The sequence below is a fragment of the Grampus griseus genome (assembly GCF_964374135.1).
Source record: "Grampus griseus genome assembly, chromosome: 15".
NCBI classification, from domain to species: domain Eukaryota; kingdom Metazoa; phylum Chordata; class Mammalia; order Artiodactyla; family Delphinidae; genus Grampus; species Grampus griseus.
Window position 1 is genome coordinate 38,698,728 of NC_139009.1, and position 22,598 is coordinate 38,721,325.

The 22,598-nt window shown below is 36.1% G+C and overlaps 1 protein-coding gene across 2 annotated transcripts in view; it reads right to left on the reverse strand.

Annotated features, from left to right (window-relative positions):
* The window catches only part of FBXO11 (F-box protein 11), a gene marked incomplete at its 5' end in the record, with an annotated part of 99,340 nt that overhangs the window by 26,832 nt on the left and 49,910 nt on the right, over positions 1–22,598 (reverse strand). The window contains one exon of one of the 2 annotated variants that reach the window (XM_082671929.1): positions 6,013–6,081. The exons of the other annotated variant lie outside the window; for it this stretch is intronic. Of the gene's footprint in view, positions 1–6,012; positions 6,082–22,598 lie in introns of those variants that run through there. 2 annotated transcript variants of the gene reach the window in all.

Sequence of the window (22,598 nt, forward strand, 5' to 3'; positions counted from 1 at the left end):
AATAAATGGAAAGTTTGATAAGGAGATGTTTAAAGTACCTCCCCCACAAAATACTGATTAAATAGAAAGGGAAAAACCATTAACAGTAGAGATGCCAATCAGATGCTGTCTTAATTAAGGGATCAAAGTGAACATCATCATTCATAGGACAAACTGAAACCGTGTGTCACCTGATAGCATACAAGATCACAGAATCACTTCTATGATATTCCTGACAAAGATGCATAACCTAAATCTAATTATGAGGAAACATTAGAACAAATTCTTGTTCTAATTTGTTTTGAATAATCTTCAAACTGTCAGTTATGAAAGTCAAGGAAAGCCTGAGGAACTGTTCCAGATTGAAGGATACCGAAAAGAAATGTCAACTCAACGCAACATGTGGTTCTGAACTGGATCCTTTTGCTAAAAAGGTTATTAAGACAACAGTGAAATAATTCATTCAATTAGTGAAACTTGAATGGGGGTCTAAAGACAGTAACGTGTCAATGTTAACTCTCTGATTTTAATAGGTGTAGTATGGTCATTTAAGGGAATATCTTTGTTTGTAGGAAATGCCCACTGAAGTATTAGGAGGTGACAGGACAAAGGCCGGGAACTTATTCTTGAAGGGTTCAGGGAGAAAAAAAAACACACACTTCTTTGTACTGTACTTCTCAACTCTTTCTTAAGTTTGGATTGTTAAAAATGAACTAATAAATTTGAGTAGTATTTTAACATTTAAAAATTCTGCTTGGAAAATGAAAACCATAAACATAGTCAAAAGAAGCAACACAATTAGGAAAAAATATTTGCAACACATGTCACGAAAGGGTAATTTCCTTATTATATATGAGTGCTACAAATCAATATGGAAAAGGCTAACAATTCAATAGAAAATTGGACCAAGGACACGAACAGACAATTCATAATTTAGGAAATACAAATGAAATACTAATAAAAACTATAATGAGATTTTTTTATCAAAGCAGATTATCAAAGATCAAAAAGTCTGATCACAGGACTTCCCTGGTGGTGCAGTGGTTAAGAATCTGCCTGCCAATGCAGGGGACATGGGTTCGGGCCCTGGTCCGGAAAGATCCCACATGCCTTGGAGCAACTAAGCCCGTGTGCCACAACTACTGAGCCTGCGTGCCACAACTACTGAAGCCCGCGCACCTAGAGCCCATGCTCCCACAACAAGAGAAGCCACTGCAATGAGAAGCCCGCACACCATAACGAAGAGCAGCCCCGCTCGCTGCAACTAGAGAGAGCCCGCATGTAGCAACAAAGACCCAATGCAGCCAAAAATAAAGAAACAAATTTATATACATAAAAAAGTTTGATCACATACTAGTATTATATATCAAAGGATAGTATGAGGCAAAAAAACAGTTCTTAATTGCTTTAAGGAGAGCAATTTGACAATAGCTATTATTACTTAACAATTCCATTTCTGGGAATTGATTCTGCAGCTATATTCACACACATGGGCAAAGTAGTAAGTACCAGGATATTCACTGCAGTACTGTTTATAATACTGCTGGGTAACAATCAAAATGTTCATCAGTAAGTGTTTGTTAAAAAAACTATGGTATAGCTATACTATTGATGTGGCCATTACAAAATATAAAGCAGTTCTATACAGAACAGATAAGGAACTATTTCCAATATACAGGAAGTATAAAACCCAAAATATACAGAACAATGTGTTTAGTATATGTGTGTGTTTCAAGGCAATACATATACATATGCTTATACATGCATATATTTACTAAAATATAAACTCCATGATGGAAGAGAGCCAACTTGAAGAAGCTCCCACTAGCCAAAGATGGGACAATTTGAGCATCAGTAAGGGTAACTGAAAAGAACCAAAAGCAATATATTTAAATCTGTGAGTTTATGACACTTAAAAAAAAGGGGGAAAAAGGTTACTTTGAAAGATGCTAGTGAAAAGCAACTCATCGTTTTGAAAACTGCTATACAACAGGAAATAACAAAACATTTACTCTTCCTCTCTTATATAAACTAAACTACCAGGTAACTATTAGATGAGGGGAAGCTTCTTTACAGAAACATTCCAGCAATAAATGAAGAAGAAATAATAAAATTAGAAAAAATTAAAATCTGCAATCTCTAAAGAGTTAATGGATATAACCACTGAGTATCAATAGTTCTAATATCACAAAAAGAAAAACCACCAGATATTATATATGATGAAAGAACACACCACCACCTACAAAATTTTGCCAAAACCATCAAATCTCAAATTGATCAAACCTGTTAAAAATTCTAGAAGATTAAACTATACCAGTTTCTTTGACAAATTATGTGGGAAAAAATGGGGAAAAATAAGCAAGACTAAAGCATACTGTTTAAAAATGTACACTACAGTATTAAAATTACAAAGAAAAAAGCCAGAAAATGATTATCATAAAAATGCTTTTTGTGGGGAAGGAATGGGGCACATAAAAGGCTTCTGCAGTGGCTGGTAAAGTTCTACTTCTTGATCTATTGGTATTACAATACCAACCTTAACAATAATTCAATAAACTATATATTTATGTGAGCTTCTCTATCTGGCTATATTTTCTGATAATAAAGGTGTTTTTAAAAGATGGGAGGTTTTAACAGTGTATTTAAAAACAGAGGTTTTGTCCCAACCCCAGACCTTGGACAGATAAACTTTTAAAAATCAATCAATAAATCAATTTTTTGGCCATACCCTGCATCATGCCAGATCTTAGTTCCCAACCAGGGATAGAACCCACGCTCCCTGCAGTGGACGCTTGGAGTCTTAACCACTGGACTGCCAGGGAAGTCCTAGGCAGATAAACATTTTTACACCTAAATACTCTCACTAGTAAAGATGGTAATGCTATCTTACAATTCACTGGGATGCTGAAAGTGTTTAAATAGAATAACATGTGCAAAACACTCAGCAGTATGCCTGGCTCACACTGTGTTCAATAAATGTTTTAACTATTATTATTCCATTTAAATATTATTCAAATGAAACCTGGAAAACCTAGTAAGTTTTCTATGTACTATGCTGTAGTCAGAAAATATAGCCGGTGTTACATGCTTGGGTATTTGTGAGTCATCCCACTGTAGTTTAATATGTGGTTAATTTCTACGTTTCATGTGTGATTGAAAGGAACATCTACATTCTATTTTTTGAGAGTAAAGTTTAAACACATCTAAAATATCAAGTTTGTTAACTGTACTGATCAAATATTCTATGCCTTTACTTTTGTTGGAGGGTGGTGGTAGCAGTGGTCTGATTTATCTGTCAGCTTCTGAAGGAAATGTGCTAAAATTTCCCACTACCTGTAAGTAATCCATTTTTAGTATGTAAAATTTTGCTTTATATACTTTGACATAATATTACTTGGACATAAAGGTTCAAGATTATTATATCTTCCTAGTGAATTATTCCTTTCCATCATTATGCAATGGCTCTCTTTATCCTTAATAATACTTTTGCCTTTAAAATCTGTTTTTGCCTGATAATATTTTTCTAAGAGCTTTTTGTTTTGTTTTGTATCAGCCTAGCATTTTGCCAATCTTGTATTTTCAACTTTTTAATTTTGGGTCATTATATTTTAGATTTAGTTCTTCTTAACCATTTATTGCTATATTTCTTTCCTTTTCAGCCAAGCAAGAATATCTAATATGCTATTTAATCCATCTAAAGCCAAATTCCAAGATTATATTTTTAATTTCTGAATGTAATTTGATTTTCTTTTTCGAGTCTGTTTCTTTTTCATATTGGCCTGTTACTTCATCATGCTTCATTTCCTTTTTTTATCCTTTTAATCATTTCATACACACTTATTTTATATTCTCATTTAGATTGTTCTATCATTGGTCACTTTAAAAAAATCTATGTACAATTAGGAAAGCTCTTTCAGGTTCTAGGCTGCATGACTGGGTCTCAGAGCTAGCTCTATTTTGAAAAGGCCCAATCTCCATTCTCCACTAAAATTCCACCCCAGACTTCTTAGGACATATATCCAGGACCAAAAGGGGCCTGTACTATTTTATACAGCAGCACCAGTTCCCACTTAAGGTTTTGATTTGATTTCTTTCATACCTGGCACCTGGGAATTTCCTTCTTTTCTTCCTCAGAGTTTAGCTATGCATTTACAGTTTTGCGTTACATTTCTATATGTTTGCAGTGTGTATGCACGTGCGGGTGATACTTCTATCATCTTGGTTTATCATGCAGCTAGTAGTCAGTCAGTTTCTACAACACTCAAAAGAACATGCTCAAACTTTTCATCCTATACAGCCCTCTCTCTAATCCCACTCCTGTTTAAAACCTATACATCTCACTATTACAGATACCCACCCAGACACCACCATCTTTCCTTTTCACCATCAACACAGCAAATAGTAAGGACTGAAAAGTAAGGAATGCAGAGGTAATAACAGGAAAGAGAAGGTGCTTGTTAATTCAGGTGCAAGCTGAAGTTCACACCAAATAAATACATGAAGCTACATGATTTGAATCATGTAATGCCACAGTAACCTCAACTTCTTATTCAGAACACTGTCCTGTTCTAAAGCACTCAAAGCTCAGTTCTAAAGTAACTGTATTAAACTCTTGTGCTGAGATAAAGAATCTGTGCTAAATTCTATACAGCTCTCATAATAAATTACCACTGACTGTTCTGAAAATTACATACAGTGCCAGAAGGTATTTTTACAAAGGGGTCATTCTGAAAAGATCATCTGGCTACTATTTTAAATAAGAAGCAAAAGGAGAAAGCTTAGAAGAAACAAAAACCCAAAACACACACACAAAAAACAATCTCTAGGCACTAGTGTTCTCTTCATCTTTTTTTTTTTTTTTTTTTTTGTGGTATGCGGGCCTCTCACTGTTGTGGCCTCTCCTGTTGCGGAGCACAGGATCCGGACGCGCAGGGTCAGCGGCCATGGCTCACGGGCCTAGCCGCTCCGCGGCATGTGGGATCTTCCCGGACCGGGGCACAAACTCATGTCCCCTGCATTGGCAGGCGGACTCTCAACCACTGCGCCACCAGGGAAGCCCTCTCTTCATCTTTTGAATTCCTATAGTACTGTATATACACCATATATTCTTTACCTTATTACAGCTGCCTTATCTGTTTTTTACTTTTTTGGCATACACCGTTATTTTCCTAACAAAATTTAAGCTCTGAGGGCAAGGTCCCTATTTTATATTTTTCCTCCATGTTCAGCTTAGTGCCCAATAACGGCTGAATAGATGTTGATTCTTATCCATCAAGAACTCTTTAATTTTACTCAATTCAAGGAGTTTTTCCCAGAAACCATCACTAGTGGTAGACTAAGATGACCTTACATACTACTTTACAGAAAATAAAAAGCCAGACAGGAACTGCTCACTTCTTCCTACCTCCAACTCTGCAAACTCATTTACATGCATATCCATTATTTTTTGTTCCCTCCTGAAATTATGATAGATTTGGCACATATGAAGCGAACAAAAAAATGTTAAATAAATTATACAATAACTAAAGTAAAGATCTATGATAGCTGCCAAACTGTGTCCAATCGGGAACCAAGAAATCATGAAGGACTGGTTATGGTATTGTTCTAACAACAAAGTCTAAAAACAAGACCTCAAAATAATATTTTGTTAAAAATTTTTTAACTTTATAGCCTTTACTTTTACATCTAACATTGGAATACCAGTATTCAAATGTCAAATTGTAATCTAAGACTAATAAAAAATAACTCTCAATACCAAAAATGTTCAATTTCAACCATAACTAACAGAAAATGTAGTTTTCAATTAGAAAAACAATTAGAAAAAAAGTTCTTAACCAGAGATGCCCAATAGAAACAGCATGTGATCCAATTTTCTAGTAGCTATATTAAAAAAAAAAATCAGTGAAATTAATTTTAATATAAATTTAACCCACTTATCTAAAATTTATTATCTCAACATGTAATCAATATAAAATTATGAGATATTTTACATTCTCTTTTTTCATACTAAAGCTCTGTATTTTTAATACTTACAGTATGCCTCAAATTCAGATAAGCCATACTTCAAGTGCTCAATAGCCCCATGTGGCTAGTGGGTACCCTAATTGGATAGTACACACACATACATACACAGTTTTATTAAATTCTTATCAGTTCTCTTAAAGGATAAATAGTATCATGCAGTTTAAAGGGATGTTATACCCACATATATACATAATGTCAAAATTTATTTTATAATTTTTAGATTTTACTACAAATCCTATATAAATATACTAGAGTCTTCACTATCAATAGGAACCACAGGGATAAAGGCTTCTGGAGAATAAGCATGCTTATTTAACTAAAAAATAATCTTTGAAATCTTTGATATTAAATAGTACTGAAAATTTATATTAAGATGCACTTCAACAAAAGATGAGACTTAAGTCTATACACCTTAAGCAGAATACCTTAATTTTTACATAGCCTTTTAACTATCTCAAAGATGTATAAAAAATTATACTATTGATTGGCTGGGGTTTAAAGTCTATACACTTTAGGTTTAAAGACTAACCTAAAGATAAAGCGTAGTTTATGGAATTTAATGTCTAGAAGTTTTTCCCCCCACAAATCTATATGAGTTCCACATTACTTACCCATAGCCACAGATCAGATTGGAAACTTAGGCAAATCTGTGCTAGTAACTGTGTGTTTAGAAACAGCTCCCAGTCTCACAGTGTAAAGAACCACACTTGACAACTGTTTCTAACACAGTTGGGAACTACCACAGCTTTTTTCCAACTACTAAAAAAATCCATGAATAAACTGAAATCAAGAAAAAAATTTATCTTAAATGCATTTTAATTTAAATATTTTACTTAAAACTTAAATATTTTACTTTAAAAACTTAAATATTTTAAGGGAGGGAGCCCAGAAGTAAAGCTATTATAAAAAACTGCTTTTTAAAAGTCTGACTTGAGATAATCAGATATTTATAATTGTATTTTATATACTGTTAAAAACTCTAAAAAATTTAACTATTCAGGATACTGCTCTATACTTCCATTAACATATTCAGTTATTATTTATACACATACATACATACACACGCACATAATTCTACTGAATTTTCACCACAACATGAACTATAGGGATTATCTAAGACTGGTCAAAGAAAATATATTTGACCACTGAATAATAGTCTTTAGAAGCCATCTTTGATATTATAAAGAACTACTGAAAACTCAAACAAGGCTTCATTTCAACAGAAAAAATTTAGACCACTCTTCATTCCAAGCTGACGTAAAGGATGTTCAACAAATATTTGCTGGTGGCACAGTGGTTAAGAATCTGGCTGCCAATGCAGGGAACACGGGTTCAATCCCTGATCTGGGAAGATCCACATGCCACAGAGCAACTAAGCAACTGAGCCCACATGCCGCAACTACTGAAGCCCATGCTCTGCAACAGAGCAGCCCCTGTTCGCCACAAGTAGAGAAAGCCTGCATGCAACGAAGACCCAACGCAGCCAAAAAAAAAAAAGAATAAATGAATGAATGTGCCGTGCACTACGTGAGGTACTGGTAAAACAGAGCAACCAAACAGAATATTGTACTTACCCTCCAAGAGCTTAGACGAGACATAAATAACTAAGCAGGCAATAATAATACAGTATGTCATACGCTGTAAAAAGGATAAGCAGAAGGTACTATGGGAACACACAAGAATATCTAATCCAATCTTTGTTAGGGTATGATGCTGGGATATTAGTGAAGGTTTCTTGAAGAAGGTCCAAGGTGAGATGATAACTACTGGGAGTTAGTTAAGCAGAAGGAATAGTGAAGACCTGAAGGTGCTCACCTCCAGAAGTCTCAAAGAACTGCACGTTGGTCCATACAGCTGTATCACATAGCAGGGTCCAGATCACGAAGGGTGCTACTAACACTTTAAAGAATTTAGATTTTATCTTGAAAGCCAAGGATAGCCACTAAAGGGCTTTAAATATAGAACAGTGACATGTTCTGATTTGTGTTTTAGGGAGATTACCGGAACAATGTATAGATAGATAATTGGATGACACTGGTGGCAAGAGGCCAATTAGGATACTATGGAGTAATACAATGGAGAGATGAACATAGCTTGAACTATGGTAATAAAAATGAAAGAACTGAATAGATCTGTGATATATTCACAAGGTAAATTTGCAAAACTTGGTGAATGAATGGATATGGGTGGGGTGGAGGAGAGGATGGTGCCAAGAATAATATTGACTTGGGCAATCCAATGGATGGTGGTGCCATGTACTAATAAGGAAGGAACGTTTGTAGGTAAGACAGGGATGTGGAGGGAAAAAAAAAGGTTTGGATTTTTCTTTTTAATGAGAAAGTTTTCTCTTTTGTTTTGTTTTGCTGCGTTGGGTCTTTGTTGCTGCGCGCAGGCTTTCTCTAGTTGTGGCGAGCACGGGCTATTCTTCGTTCCTGTGTGTGGGTTTCTCTTTGCAGCGGCTTCTCTTGTTGCAGAGCAGGGGCTCTAGGTGTGTGGGCTTCAGTAGTTGCAGCACGTGGGCTCAGCAGTTGTGGCTCATGGGCTCTAGAGCACAGGCTCAGTAGTTGTGGTGCATGGGCTTAGTTGCTCTGCCGCATGCGGGATCTTCCCGGACCAGGGCTTGAACCCGTGTCCCCTGCATTGGCAGGCAGATTCTTAACCACTGTGCCACCAGGGAAGTCCCCAGGTTTGGACTTTGAGTTTTGAGGAAGCTGTGGGACATTCACGTGGAGACTCTCAACAAAACTAAATATATTGATCTCAGGCTCCAGTGAGTGATTTGGGTTGGAGATAAAAAATTAGAGAATTTTGCCACTCTGAAAATATACTCTGGTAGGAGTGAGACTCAGAAAGTGTAGATTAGCTGTTGTTATTTATATATGGTACAATACTGGTGTTTCATGGCAGATGTGTCATCCAACTCTTGAGAATTAGCCATATGATGTAAGTGGATAGTTAGTAATGTCAAAATTATCATTACTGTATATATAAAAATGTATCTGTGGGTCCTGAATTGACAAGAATTCATACTCTAGCTTGATAAAAAATAAAAGAATATCAACTGACAACTACTAATTCAAGGATTAATATCCTTTGGGAGTAGCTTAGCTTTATTTTCATTCTTTCCTGTTACATATCACATTCTGTTCTCCTAAGACATTTTCTCCCACTGCTTTCAGGGAAAGGAGTATTGAATAGCCTCCCTCGCAAATGGAACATTTTAAAACTCTTTCTTCTATTCTCGTATCTTACCTCCAGTTTTGCATTTTCAATATTTCCTAAAGTGACAAAATTCATAAAACACAATCATTCTTTTCTATTTTATCAAACAATAAAAACTATTTTAAAGTAACTTTCATAAATTTTAAGTATTTTTAAAGTTCAATGGAAAATTGAAAATCTGCCATTGAGGGACTTGATCTAGTAGGGAAGCTAGACATGTAAACAAATAACTGAAGCAACGTAATTCAAAAGTATCATTACATCCAAAGTAGAAGCTGATATGACAAGAATATCAAGTGCATCATTAATTCAAGATCAGAATGACCATGGTCCCAAATCAATAATTAAGACAAACCTAATTAAGGCTAACATAAGATTCATATAAGTCATTAATTAAAAGCTATTAATTTTCATCTATTTGCTAGTCACTATGAATATAAAAATCTGCCATTGAGGGACTTGATCTAGTAGGGAAGCTAGACATGTAAACAAATAACTGAAGCAATATAATAAGTGCCATACTAAAAGCACTCAAGGTGTTAGTAAAGTATAAAATAGGACACACAAATCACCACATGCATGCACACAGCTTAAAAGGAAACAATTTAGCCTGTCCCTAGTTTTATTTTCACATGAAATTTAGACAATTTTAGAAATGCCTTGTATTAGTTTAGTTTTATAGAAAGTAGTAGTGAAAGCCAGGAGAGTAAAGTATGAAGGTCAAAATGAGAATAAGGCTATTATATTCTTACAAGCATTAAATGCTTAACCTTTGTTGTAAATTCACACAACTACTTAAATGAAAGAAGGAAAATGGACCGAGAGACTAAGCATCATCAGTTCTCTTTCTTTCACAGTTCCATAGTTAGACCACAATTCTGAGACTGCATGATTTCTAGCAATATTTTACAGATCAAAAGATCAGATGACAGGGAAGATATTATTAGTGGTCATCTGAGGTCCACAAGGTTCAGTGAAATGCTGAAGGTTAGAAAGCTAGTAAGTGGTAGCAAAATAATTTTTAGCTCAGTGGACTCCAAGTACAATGTTTTTACTTGTTTTCACAAAATGTAACTTGGATGTCTCAAAAAAGCTTATTATATAATCAATACAGATGATGATGATAATGATAGTAAATGGAATAATAATAGTACTATTACAAACTAGTGTACCCAACACTGAAAACTTCCATGTGCAGGCACTATTATTTCAAGTTTTCTATATGAATTAACTAACTGAATCCTTATATCAACTCTTTGAGGAACATATAATTCCTATTTTACAGATGAAAAAACTAGGCACAGAGAGGTTAAACATCTTGCCCAAGGCCACAAAATATTAAGAAGCAGAGGCAGAATGTGAACTCAGCCTAGCTCCAGAGCCCCATACTCTTTACCACTGTGCTATCTAAATACACATGTCATGAGAAATACTATTGGATACACTTATCACTAGGAGTGCATTAGCATATAAAAGAATACTATAAATGGAACATATACTTTTGGAAATGTTAAAGAATTTTAAAAAATGAAATCATAATTTTTCATGTCTTATTTTATTTGAAGTGTTAATGAGTTGACTTTATATAAAAATACCACAACATATACATCAGACCCTTTATTTTCATAATGAGTATCTCCTTAGATCTTTTTGTATTGTAAATATCAATAACATTGTGATATTTTATTTTACATGTTAGACGGCATAGCACAATGTTTACGAATACAGGCTCTGGAAAGACTGTTTAGCTCTTTGTTAGAATACTGGCTTAGTGGTTGTGCAATCTTGGACAAGTTCCTTAACCTGTTTGATTTTCAGTGCATCTATAAAATGGAGATAATGGTGCGTACCTCATAAAATTTTTGTGAAGATTAATACTTAACACAGTCCCTGGCAGAGATAACATTCCAATGTTAGCTATTAAAATAATTGAGATGGGATGCTGAAAGTTAGCAAGATGCACTCCAAATATATTTCAGGGCTCCCCTGGTGGCGCAGTGGTTGAGAATCCGCCTGCCGATGCAGGGGACACGGGTTCGTGCCCCGGTCCGGGAAGATCCCACATGCCGCGGAGGGGCTGGGCCCATGAGACATGGCCGCTGAGGTTGTGCGTCCGGAGCCTGTGCTCCGCAACAGGAGAGGCTACAGCAGTGAGAGGCCCGTGTACCACAAAAAAAAAAAAAAAAAAAAAAAAAAATATATATATATATATATATATTTCAAATTCTAGCTAGAGGCCTTTATTATATTATCCAACTCAATCTTCAAAAAAACCTTTAAAATGTAGAAATAATGATTCTTAACACAAAGTATTTCTCACGATGAGTGATTAGAATAGTTCTTGACTAGCTGAAAACACAAGGTGAAATCCACAAATGCCAAGGCTGACCACTGATAAAAATGAATACTGATCATTTCATTTTAGGAGGCTATAATATTATTCCAATGATTCTGCCACAAATTTAAAGTATGTGTCACAATTTTTTCCCTAATTATAAAAATGTTCACAATTGCCAAGATATGGAAGCAACCTAAGTGTCTGACAGATAAATGGATAAAGAAGATATTGTACACACACACACACACACACACACAAATGGAATACTACTCAGCCATAAAAAAGAATGAAATCTTGCCATTTGTAACAACATGGATGGACTTTGAGGGTATTATGCTAAGTGAAATGAGTCAGACAGAGGAAGAAAAATACTGTATGATATCACATATATGTGGAATCTAAAAAATAAAACAAACTAGTGAATATAATAAAAAAGAAACAGACTTAGATACAGAGAAGTAATGGTTACCAGTGGGGAGAGGGAAGGGGGGAGGGGCAAGATAAGGGTGAGGGTTTAAGAGGTATAAACTACTATGTATAAAATAAGCTACAAGGATATACAGTACAACACAGGGAATATAGCCAATATTTTATAATAACTATAAATGGAATATAACCTTTAAAAATTGTGGATCACTATGTTGTACACCTGAAACTTATGTAACATTGTACATCAACTATATCCTAATTTTTAAAAAGTTCACTTAGAAAATGTGAATAAAGAAAAACACAAAAGGAAAAAGTTACTAAAATCTCATCACCCAGAGTTTATTACCATTATTTCAGAATATTCAAGTTATTTTTCTCTATACAAATTACATAACTGAAACACTGTATGCACTGTTTGTATTTTGCTTTTTTATTTTCATTATATCATGAGCATATATCATGAACATATAGTTCATGATACAGGTCACAAAATTTCTTTCTGAAACATGTTTTCCAACGGCTACGGAATAAAAATGTTCCATAATTTATGTAATCAGCCCCTTGTTAAATTTATTTAACCAGTCCCCTCTTATTTAAAGTTTCCTTTTTTTTTCTTGGTCATATTTGTGAACTGCTTTAATCATGACAACAATTTACCCTTTCAGGACTGATGATTTTTGACAAAGCTTTATGTCATTCAGAGTCAAACAAGATGACTTACCAAGCTAGGAAGTAATAATAGCTATTAGTTAAATAATAAATAAATAGACTTTTACTAAAGTACCTATTATGAAGCAGGCACGTCATCAACAAACATTATTTCATCATTACTACTATCCTATAAGGTTGATACTACTATTCCCATTTTAGAAATGTGGAAACTGAGGTTTAGAGAGAGTAACTTTCTAGCAGTCAAAAAGTCAGTGTTAGGGCTGGGATTTGATTCAGGAACCCAGTCTTAACTTCTGTTCCATACTACCTTCCTAACAACAACAACAAAATCAATAATACAACCAACAATACCAGCCCAACAACAACAAAGTGCAGCTAACATTTTATCAACATGCCAGGCACTGTGATCACTGTTTTACATACATGATTCTCTATATTCCTATAAAAGAGACCTACTGATTATGAGTCCAACTTGTTTATTTTGTCCTCAGAATATGTTTGTATACCCAGTTGACCCTGGAACACATGGAGTTAGGGGCACTGATCCTCCTTGCAAGGTTGAAAATCTACCTGTAACTTACAGTCGGCCCTCCACATTGGCAGTTCCTGATCTGTGGATTCAACCAACCACAAATCATGTAGTACTGTAGTATTTACTATTAAAAAAAAACCACGTATAAATGTACACATGCAGTTCAAACCTGTTTAAGGGTCAACTGTATGTTTTTATCTTCATGCCTTTATTCACGTGGTCTTCTTGCTTACAATATCCATCTCTTTTGTTTCTACTTACATAAGGTTATAGTTCAGTGTTCTGTCAAGTCCCTCATTCTCTATAAAGCCTTTCCAACTTTCCCATCTCAGACTGCTTTCTGATTGCAACTAATAAAAAGTCAGTCAAGTATAGAGTATTAGAAAGAAAACTCTACTTAGTTGTATGAGTTTGGACAAGTCAATTAACCTCTCTCTATATACCTCAATTCTTTGCCTGCAAAATGAAAAGGGATGGACTAGACCAGCAGTCCTCAAACTTCAGCATCAGAATCATGTGGTGGTCTTGTTAAAACAAGCTCTTGTTGAGCTGTGCCCCCAGTGTTTCTGAATCAGACAGAGGGGAGGGGGATTTAGAATTTACATTGCTAACAAGTTCCCAGGGATACTACTGCTGGGAAAGGGATGACACTTTGAGAACTACTGGGACCAAACAAAGTCAAGTCCTTGAATGCCAAGGTAAAGGGTTCAGTCTTTATTCTGTTAAGAAAACATGGAAAATTTTAAATGTGTTGTAGCATTTATAAAAACTTTTGTTAAGAGGTGGCTAAAGCAGCAATAGGGCACAATAAAGACTCCTTCAACAATGGCAACAAATCAGAAAGCCCCGGATTAGGGTGGTGGTGGTAAGAATAGGAAAAAAAAACCCAAAAAAGCCTCAAAACATATGGCTCAGTCGCTCTTCCCTGCTAATGTTTTTGCCATTATCCACTGGAAAGCTACATGTATACATACTACTATTATCTATAAAACACAACATGAAATCAGGAATCACTTTCTGGCATAGCAAAGTCACTATAATGTAATTGTTAGGGATCTAATGTTCAAGTTACTTTCTAAGTATATTTCAATTCCAAACTTTAAAAAATAAAAACCTAGGGGAAAATGACAGTATAGGTAGACTCATTTTATCTCCAAGACTCCTTAACATTATGAGTAGGGAAATAAAAAGATATAAACCCTTACAACAAAGAGAACAGGATAAAGCCATCAATACACGAGATTTCAATGGATTTCTAGAAGACACAAAAATAAAGGAATGTTGACTAGTGAAGCAAAGTAGAGGAAGCTACTGCCTAGTAAAGCATGTTAGAGGCTACAAGGAGGGAACTGTCAAGTTCTCTCAAAACCTCAGAGAAGCTTTGAACTCTGAAAATTCAAGTACAAAACAAAGGACAACAGTGATATGTGGATCTGAAAAACAATGGCATTCACTGCAGATCAGTAAAAGTCAAAGTCTCATCAAACTACCAAATAAGAGTGAAGGTAGAATAAAGAAATTTCCAGACATGCAGAGACTTACAAAGTTTTTCTCCTGTACAGGAACTTACTTGAGGACATATTTCAACTGAAGCAGGGAGTAAACCCAGAAAGGGGAAGACTTGGGATGTAGTAATTAATGAGGTCATCACAGAAAAGCAGCAAAGGGAAGATAGTTTAAGGTAAAGGGTGTGAAGGAGGCCCAAAGAAACTAAGTATAGATTGGTCCAGGGCTCAAAAGAGCTATAGGAATGAAATTTCCTGGAAAAGGGGGAAATTAATAGGTTAGATAGTAGGGAGCTTAGAAAAAATTGAGGACGTGATAAAGGCAATAGGTGAAATATAGAAAAGAATCCATCAGAACAGTTAGGCGTGATTTCTTTTGGTGGCCCAAGAATATATCAGGTAGTAGAGAAAGAAACAGAATCTAGCATATGCTTGGCTCGACAGAGAAAATATCCCCGTAAGTATAATAAGATGAACACTTGTTATTTTTCAACTTCTAGAATCAACCTACATACAAATCAATAATATTCCATTCACAATATGATGTTATCAACCTTGATAATGAAAATGTAGAGCCATTAATATTCTCATCTTACAAAGGAGTCTACAGATACTGTCCATAGTTAAGGAAAAATAAAATTAAACTTTAAGTATGTTGTTTAAAGTTATATTGGGATGAGGTGGGTGGAGGGAATGCTGTAAGTAAACCATCATAGCAGAAATCAACAAGCAATGTTTAAATTTGATAGAGACAAAGCAGGATAAGCTTTGAGCAGCCAAAATAAACCTCATGTTATTTACGCACAGAAATTCATCCAATTACTCAAAGTTCACTGCTCAGGATCCATCTATTTTTACTCTGCACACAATTCTCTTAATTAAGGCATCAGATTTCCAAGTCTTCATACCTAATTGTGCAGGCCGAACTGTTATTTAAAGACTACAAAATCAGTATATAAATTGTCCCAGTCAACAATGAACATGCCACTTGTTTGGAGAGAAAAGACATACATGGCAATTAATGAGCAAAACAGTGTGTGTGTGTGTGTGTCGCTGTACCAGAGCACCACCATATCACACGAGACAATTAGAGACTATGAATATAAAATAAGATGTTATCTCTGGGGAATTCCCTGGCAGTTCAGTGGTTAGGACTCCGTGCTTCCACTGCAGGGGTCCAGGGTACAAGCCCTGGTTGGGGAACGAAGATCCCGCAAGCCGCGCGGCGGGGGAAAAAAATGTTACCTCTGTAGAGCAAATAATTTACATAAAAGAAAAGCAATAAAAATAAAAATAAATGTAGTTCAAAATCATAGGGGAAGATTTCACAGAATGAACAGAGGTTAGGCTTGAGGATAAGATACGGGCAGGCAATGAAACATAAAAAACAAGGTGTTCAGAAAGGAAAAAGGATACTAAAAACACAAGCAAAGATAGGAGTCCAGTGAACCTGTGTTACTCAGGAGCTTTCACGGCAAGACAGGGAGCTGAGAGAAGGAAATCTTGAGGAATGCAGAGGCACTGAATAAAAATGCAAGTGGCAGAGGTAAGAGGATGGAAATATTTTTAAGACAAGCCTATTTCTTACCACCAAAATTACGAGCTGGAAATATAGGAATCATAAGGCAGCTCTAGCAGATTAAAAAAAACCACTCCATTATTTTTGTGCTTTATATGGATAAATATAGAAAAAACATATTCGAATCCACCTACAAGTTTTACTGAAGTAGATGAAATATCACACTAATGAACAGCAGATGGCGCCAAAATATTATTTTTTCCACAACTGCCTTCCCTGGGTCACATAAACGATTAACTGAAATTAAAAACTCTTCATACCAGAACTGAAGAGTTACAAAAAAAAAAAAGACAAATTATCCAGGTTTTCATGTGGCATACTAACAGATTGATAATAACAATATCCTGGAGTGTGAATACATACAGAAAAACAAGGTTGCACCAAATGCAAAAAACTTCATCAGTTGTAAACACTTGCTTTTACTAAAAATTTAACTATACTTCTTACAAAGGAGTTACTAGTTCAGAAAAAGTACTGATATCTACAAAACCAAAGGGATTCAGAGCAACATTTTCATAATAAACCTTTAATTAATGGCACTAACGGAACTGATCAGCAATATGGGTAATTTAAAGCTACCCTTCACAGAAATGTATTTCCTTTCTGATTCTAAGATGTGTAAGGGGGAACATTACCACAATAAAATATACCCACCGATCTCAAGATCACCCGGAGTTCAAAGTATTAAAATGTAGACAAAAAAATAAATGGGTAGGTGGGACTCCCCTGGTGGCATAGTGATGAAGAATCCACCTGCCAATGCAGGGAACATGGGTTTGATCCCTGGTCCAGGAAGATTCCACATGCCTCGGAGCAACTAAGCCTGTGTGCCACAACTACTGAGTCTGCGCTCTAGAGCCTGCGAGCCACAACTACTGAGCCCATGTGCCACAACTACTGAAGCCCCTGCGCCTAGAGCCCGTGCTCTGCAACAAGAGAAGCCACCGCAATGAGAAGACCGCGCACTGCAATGAAGAGTAGCCCCCCCTCGCTGCAACTAGAGAAAGCCTACACGCAGCAACGAAGACCCGATGCAACCAAAAAATAAATATAAATAAATAAATGGGGGATTTGGGGAACAATTGTGTCAACATCAGTGGTTCACTTTTATGATGCATGGGTTATGTTAAGGCAAAACTAGTTTGCCCTGATTGGGGTGGGGAGAGAGGGAGGAAAACTTGGCAAGACTTTAATAGGTGCTGGATGACTTACCCAGAGAAAAACAGTACATTTTCACAAGCTATATGAATATATAGCTTTCAACCCTTATCCTTAACAATTATTTTACCCTGGAGCCTTAACCAAGGCTAACCAAAACTTTAGGCTCTTCAGCAGAAATCAAGAAGATAAGTTAAACCAAACTGTCCTTTTGTTCCATTGGAAAAAGGAAAAGTATCTTCCCCCCCCCCCCTTTTCTTTGCGGTACGCGGGCCACTCACTGTTGTGGCCTCTCCCGTTGCGGAGCACAGGCTCTGGACGCGCAGGCTCAGCGGCCATGGCTCACAGGCCCAGCCGCTCCGGCGTGCGGCCTGTGGGATCCCGGATCGGGGCACGAACCCGTGTCCCCTGCATCGGCAGGCGGACTCTCAACCACTGCGCCACCAGGGAAGCCCTCCCTATTATTTTTTGAACTGGGAAGTACAGCAGTGCTCAAACTTAGTTGTGCACTGAGTCATCCGCAAACCTTGTAAAAACATATATGTTTTTACTTCTTATGAAGTGGACATTGTAACTGACTTTATAATATCCACTCCACCACATATGAACATGGCTATTTATGGTAATTCCATACTCCTCAAGGGTGAGCAGGCCTGAGCTAATATGGCCTAGTGAGACATAAGAAGCAGCTTGCTTTTTTTTTTAAATTAATTAATTAATTTTTGGCTGTGCTGGGTCTTGGTTGCTGCTCATGGGCTTTCTCTAGTAGTGGCGAGCAGGGGCTACTCTTTGTTGCGGTGCGTGGGTTTCTCACTGCGGTGGCTGCTCTTGTTGCGGAGCACGGGCTCTAGGTGCAGGGGCTTCAGTAGTTGTAGCACACGGGCTCAGTAGTTGTGGCTCGCGGGCTCTACAGTGCAGGCTCAGTAGTTGTGGCACACGGGCTTAGTTGCTCCGTGGCATGTGGGATCTTCCCGGACCAGGGATCGAACCCATGTCCCCTGCATTGGCAGGCGGATTCTTAACCACTGCGCCACCAGGGAAGTCCCGCAGCTTGCTGTTTTGACTTCTGGGTAAGAGAGGTCCTTCTCTCTTTTCTCCTAGTAGATACTAAGAAGGATAAATGTTGCATTATTATTGTAGGCAGCCATCCTACGTCCTTGAGGGGAACTAACTTGAGACAAAACATCTTGTCATGTAGGGTAAGTTTTCTTGTAAGTTTTCATGTAAGCCAGTTTGAGTCAGATTTAAGTTACTCACATCTAAAAGCATCTTGTATTTTGAATAAGCTCCACTGTTCATGATAAACAATGAGGGTTGAAAGCCACCGGACTAGAAAAGTAATAATCTGAAATTCAAAAGGAATTTAACAAACCAGACTGATTTGAAGAACTGGGAAGAAAAGGGGAAAATGAGAATCAAAACCCAATATATGGGGCAACTTCTTCATAGTAAAAATGTATGTGCAAATCTCAAAATATGCACATATGTATGATTTTTTCTTTGGATCATCCTTTAACAGTGATTATCATAGCACCAAGCATACCAATGCTGTTCAATAACTGTAACAAATATAAAATAATTAGTTCAGCATTTACATTAGCTTTACAATGTTATCCCCTTTGCCTTCAAACATGTTTCAATATAGAAAATAAAACCAAAACACCACTGTTAAATTAGCTCAATATGAAACTTGAGCAATATGAAACATTTAAAATGTCTCAAGTTTAAAATGCTGTAGATCTGTTGACACCATAGGAAAGCCAATGAGCTAATTATTAAATGATAATTTTATTCACACATTTTTATCAAGAACAATCACTACATAGTTGATTTTATAGACAGTGTTCTGCTCTAAGGCTAATAGAGAACAAAATTAAAGAAAATATACTTTAATTTCCACAAATGTTCTTAAATAGCTCATTTGCATGGCTCTGAAATAATCCAGTTACAGAAAACTTAAGTGAAGCCTATAATCAAATCTTATGGGTATTAGTTTAATAAAATTGTTCAAAACTAAGGGTCTATGAACAGCTCCTACTTTATGAAGTACCTAAGTAAAAGTTATAACTTTATTTCCAAAGTTTCACACAATTTTCTTTATATCTAGTATTTTGGGATTGTGGTACAAAAATGTTCAAAGGTATTGGCTGACTTTGAGAAATATAGCATCTTCTACGAGAACATAAAGATAAACCTAAAGCTGGATTTATGATTTTGCTTGCTGTTTTGAACAAATGGTAACCAATTTATACACTAGCATATTTGTTGGAATTTTTCATTTATTTAAATTTAGAAGTTGGTAATTTGGTCATGTTTACAAAGGCATGTGACTGTGCTGATCTTCAGTTTATAAGACCACTACCACAACTAAGATGGCTAAACAAAATCCATCTTAAATAAATGTTCCTATTCACTAAATTCAAAAATATTTCTTACGTACTAGTACTACCTCATGAGAAACGACATAAAGATAGTTAGATGGAGATAGAAAGTACCTTTGAACTCCTCATAATCAAAGACAGTGACAGCATATATATTAAATAAGTACCTGGATTTTAATAAATCGTTTATGTAATATATAAGCAATAGGGTCTTCTGTCAAGATTAAAAAAAAATCTTATAAAAGGTTAGGTGAATCACTCATATTCACTAGGGAAATGACATGCATATCAATTAGGTGTTTTGACCCACAAGTAGTGGAAATGAAAAGTAAAAGAGGCAAAGCCTCAAAATTTAATTCTACTTTTTAGATCCCCAAATGAATCTACATATATTATTAATCATACTCTATTTGCTACATGAGACAAGAATGCTCTTTTCTCACTTATTTTGTCAACATTTTAAAGTAAAATATTAAGCTAACACTTTCAGACTTTTCTTCTATATGTACAAACAAAACACTGCGTACTGTTTATTTTAACCTATTCAGAGTACAGTTTTTCTAACCTGTAAATGAACACAAGAATTAATACAGTTTTCTATTGTATAAATTAATAAACCACAGTGTACGGTACATAATAAATGTTCAGTAAATACCTATGAGTAAACAATGACACAAAACTGATTACAATTGTCACAGAAATTTCTGTTACTCCAAATCTGTTCACCTCTTCTGTGACAGACCCTAGATTTTTAGTTGAGCAGATGACCATCTAGAATACAGCCCACATTTCTCAGCCACCCTTACTGTTGAGCTGACCATCTGACTAGGTTTTGGCCAATGGGATATAAGCATAAGTAGCTTGTATGACTTCTGGGACAGATTCTATAGGAAAGAAAGAGGGCCCTTCTTTACCCTTTCTGCTTCCTGCTAGGCAGACTGTTGGAACATGAGCAGATATTTTGAACTATAAAGTAACATGTTTATGGATAATGGAATAATAAAATAGGAGCCTAATGTCATGGTGGAGCCTTCATACTGACCTTACATGCTTATCTAGACTTTTACCACATCAGAGAAGAATAAACTTCTATCTTTTTAAACAACTATTGCTTTGGGCTTCCTGTCATTCTGACAAATCTAATTTTAATTAATAATCACACAAAGTAAAAACATTCTCTACATTTGTACAAGAATTTTAAATACATTTAAGACATAGGTGGAAACAACATGGCCTATTAGAATCAACAGAACTTGTTCAAATCCCAGCTCTGCAATTTAGCGATACGATCTTGGGCAGATTACTTCGCTCCACTAAGCCTGTCTCCACAACTGTAAAATGACAGAAAAATATCTACTTCTTAGAATTATTGTGAGGATTAAATATAATGAAGAAGGGGGAAAATGAGGAAGCAAGAGGAAAACAAATGTCAGCAAAGAGAGCTAAGAAAAATATAAGCTGGGAAAGGGAACTCAAAAGGGTATTTTAAAACTTAAAAATAATGTACAAAGTGGGTTATTCAAACATGTTCTTTATTCCATCTTTTATAACATACATCTATAAAATAAGGGTGTTGTATTACATTATATCTAAGGGTTCTTCCAGCTCTAAAATTATATCACAAAATTATGTGTTATGTCACAAATATCTGTAATTATCTAGCAAGGTTGTTTAAAAACTTTCAGCTCCATGCTACTCTTTTTTTTTTTTTGCGGTACACGGGCCTGTCACTGCTGTGGCCTCTCCCGCTGTGGAGCACAGGCTCCTGACGCGCAGGCTCAGCGGCCATGGCTCACAGGCCTAGCATGTGGGATCTTCCTGGACCGGGGCACAAACACGTGTCCCCTGCATTAGCAGGCGGACTCGCAACCACTGCGCCACCAGGGAAGCCCCTCCATGCTACTGTTGAGATAACACACACACACACACACACACACACAAACACACACCCATTGATGGCAAGCAGGATTCTCTATGATAAACCTTGATGATCACCTTCTGATTATTTTTATGTACATAACACTGTGCTGACTCTGCAAAATGTTCCATGATCTCTGACATATCTCTTGTGTGTACTCTGAGTTGCAATTTCTAAGAATTCAAGCCTTTGATGACACAACTTACAAATAAAAATCACCCTAGAGACTAAAAACAATCTTCTAATAGTTGCAGCTTACAGATTTTGCTTAACATAGCTGCCTTTAATTAACTGCTTTAACTGATTAATTACATCATTCTTTCTTCACTTTATTGGTACAGTGTTGTATCAGACAGGCTTGCTTAAAAGCTGCAGTAATGAACTCCAAAAATCTCTAGCTTAAAACAACAAAGATTTATTTCTCACTCACTTTACATGTCTATCACTGGTTGGTGAAGAACTCTGCTCTGTATAACTGTTCTCCTCTAGACTTATGGAGCACCCACTCCCTGAAACATTGCTAGTAGCAGGAGCAGCAGCAGAAGGAAAGAGCTCTGGAAGGTCTCATACTGGCAATTAAATGATTGGCCTGGAAGTGACACACTCATTTCCATTCACAACTCTTTGGCTAGAACTGTTCACACGGCCCAATGACAGAGGGGTCAGAAAGTGCCAGATGGCGCAGAGCCAAAAATATTTAGTAAGGAGTATAAATGACTACCCCAAATGCCCAGGCTAATGACACAGAAAGAGGTTAAACAAATGTTTTCTAGTGATACAGATTTGAAAAACTATTAATTTTAATAGTCATATAATCACTTAACAAAACTAAAACCTTAATGAACCCCCGAGAATTCACCA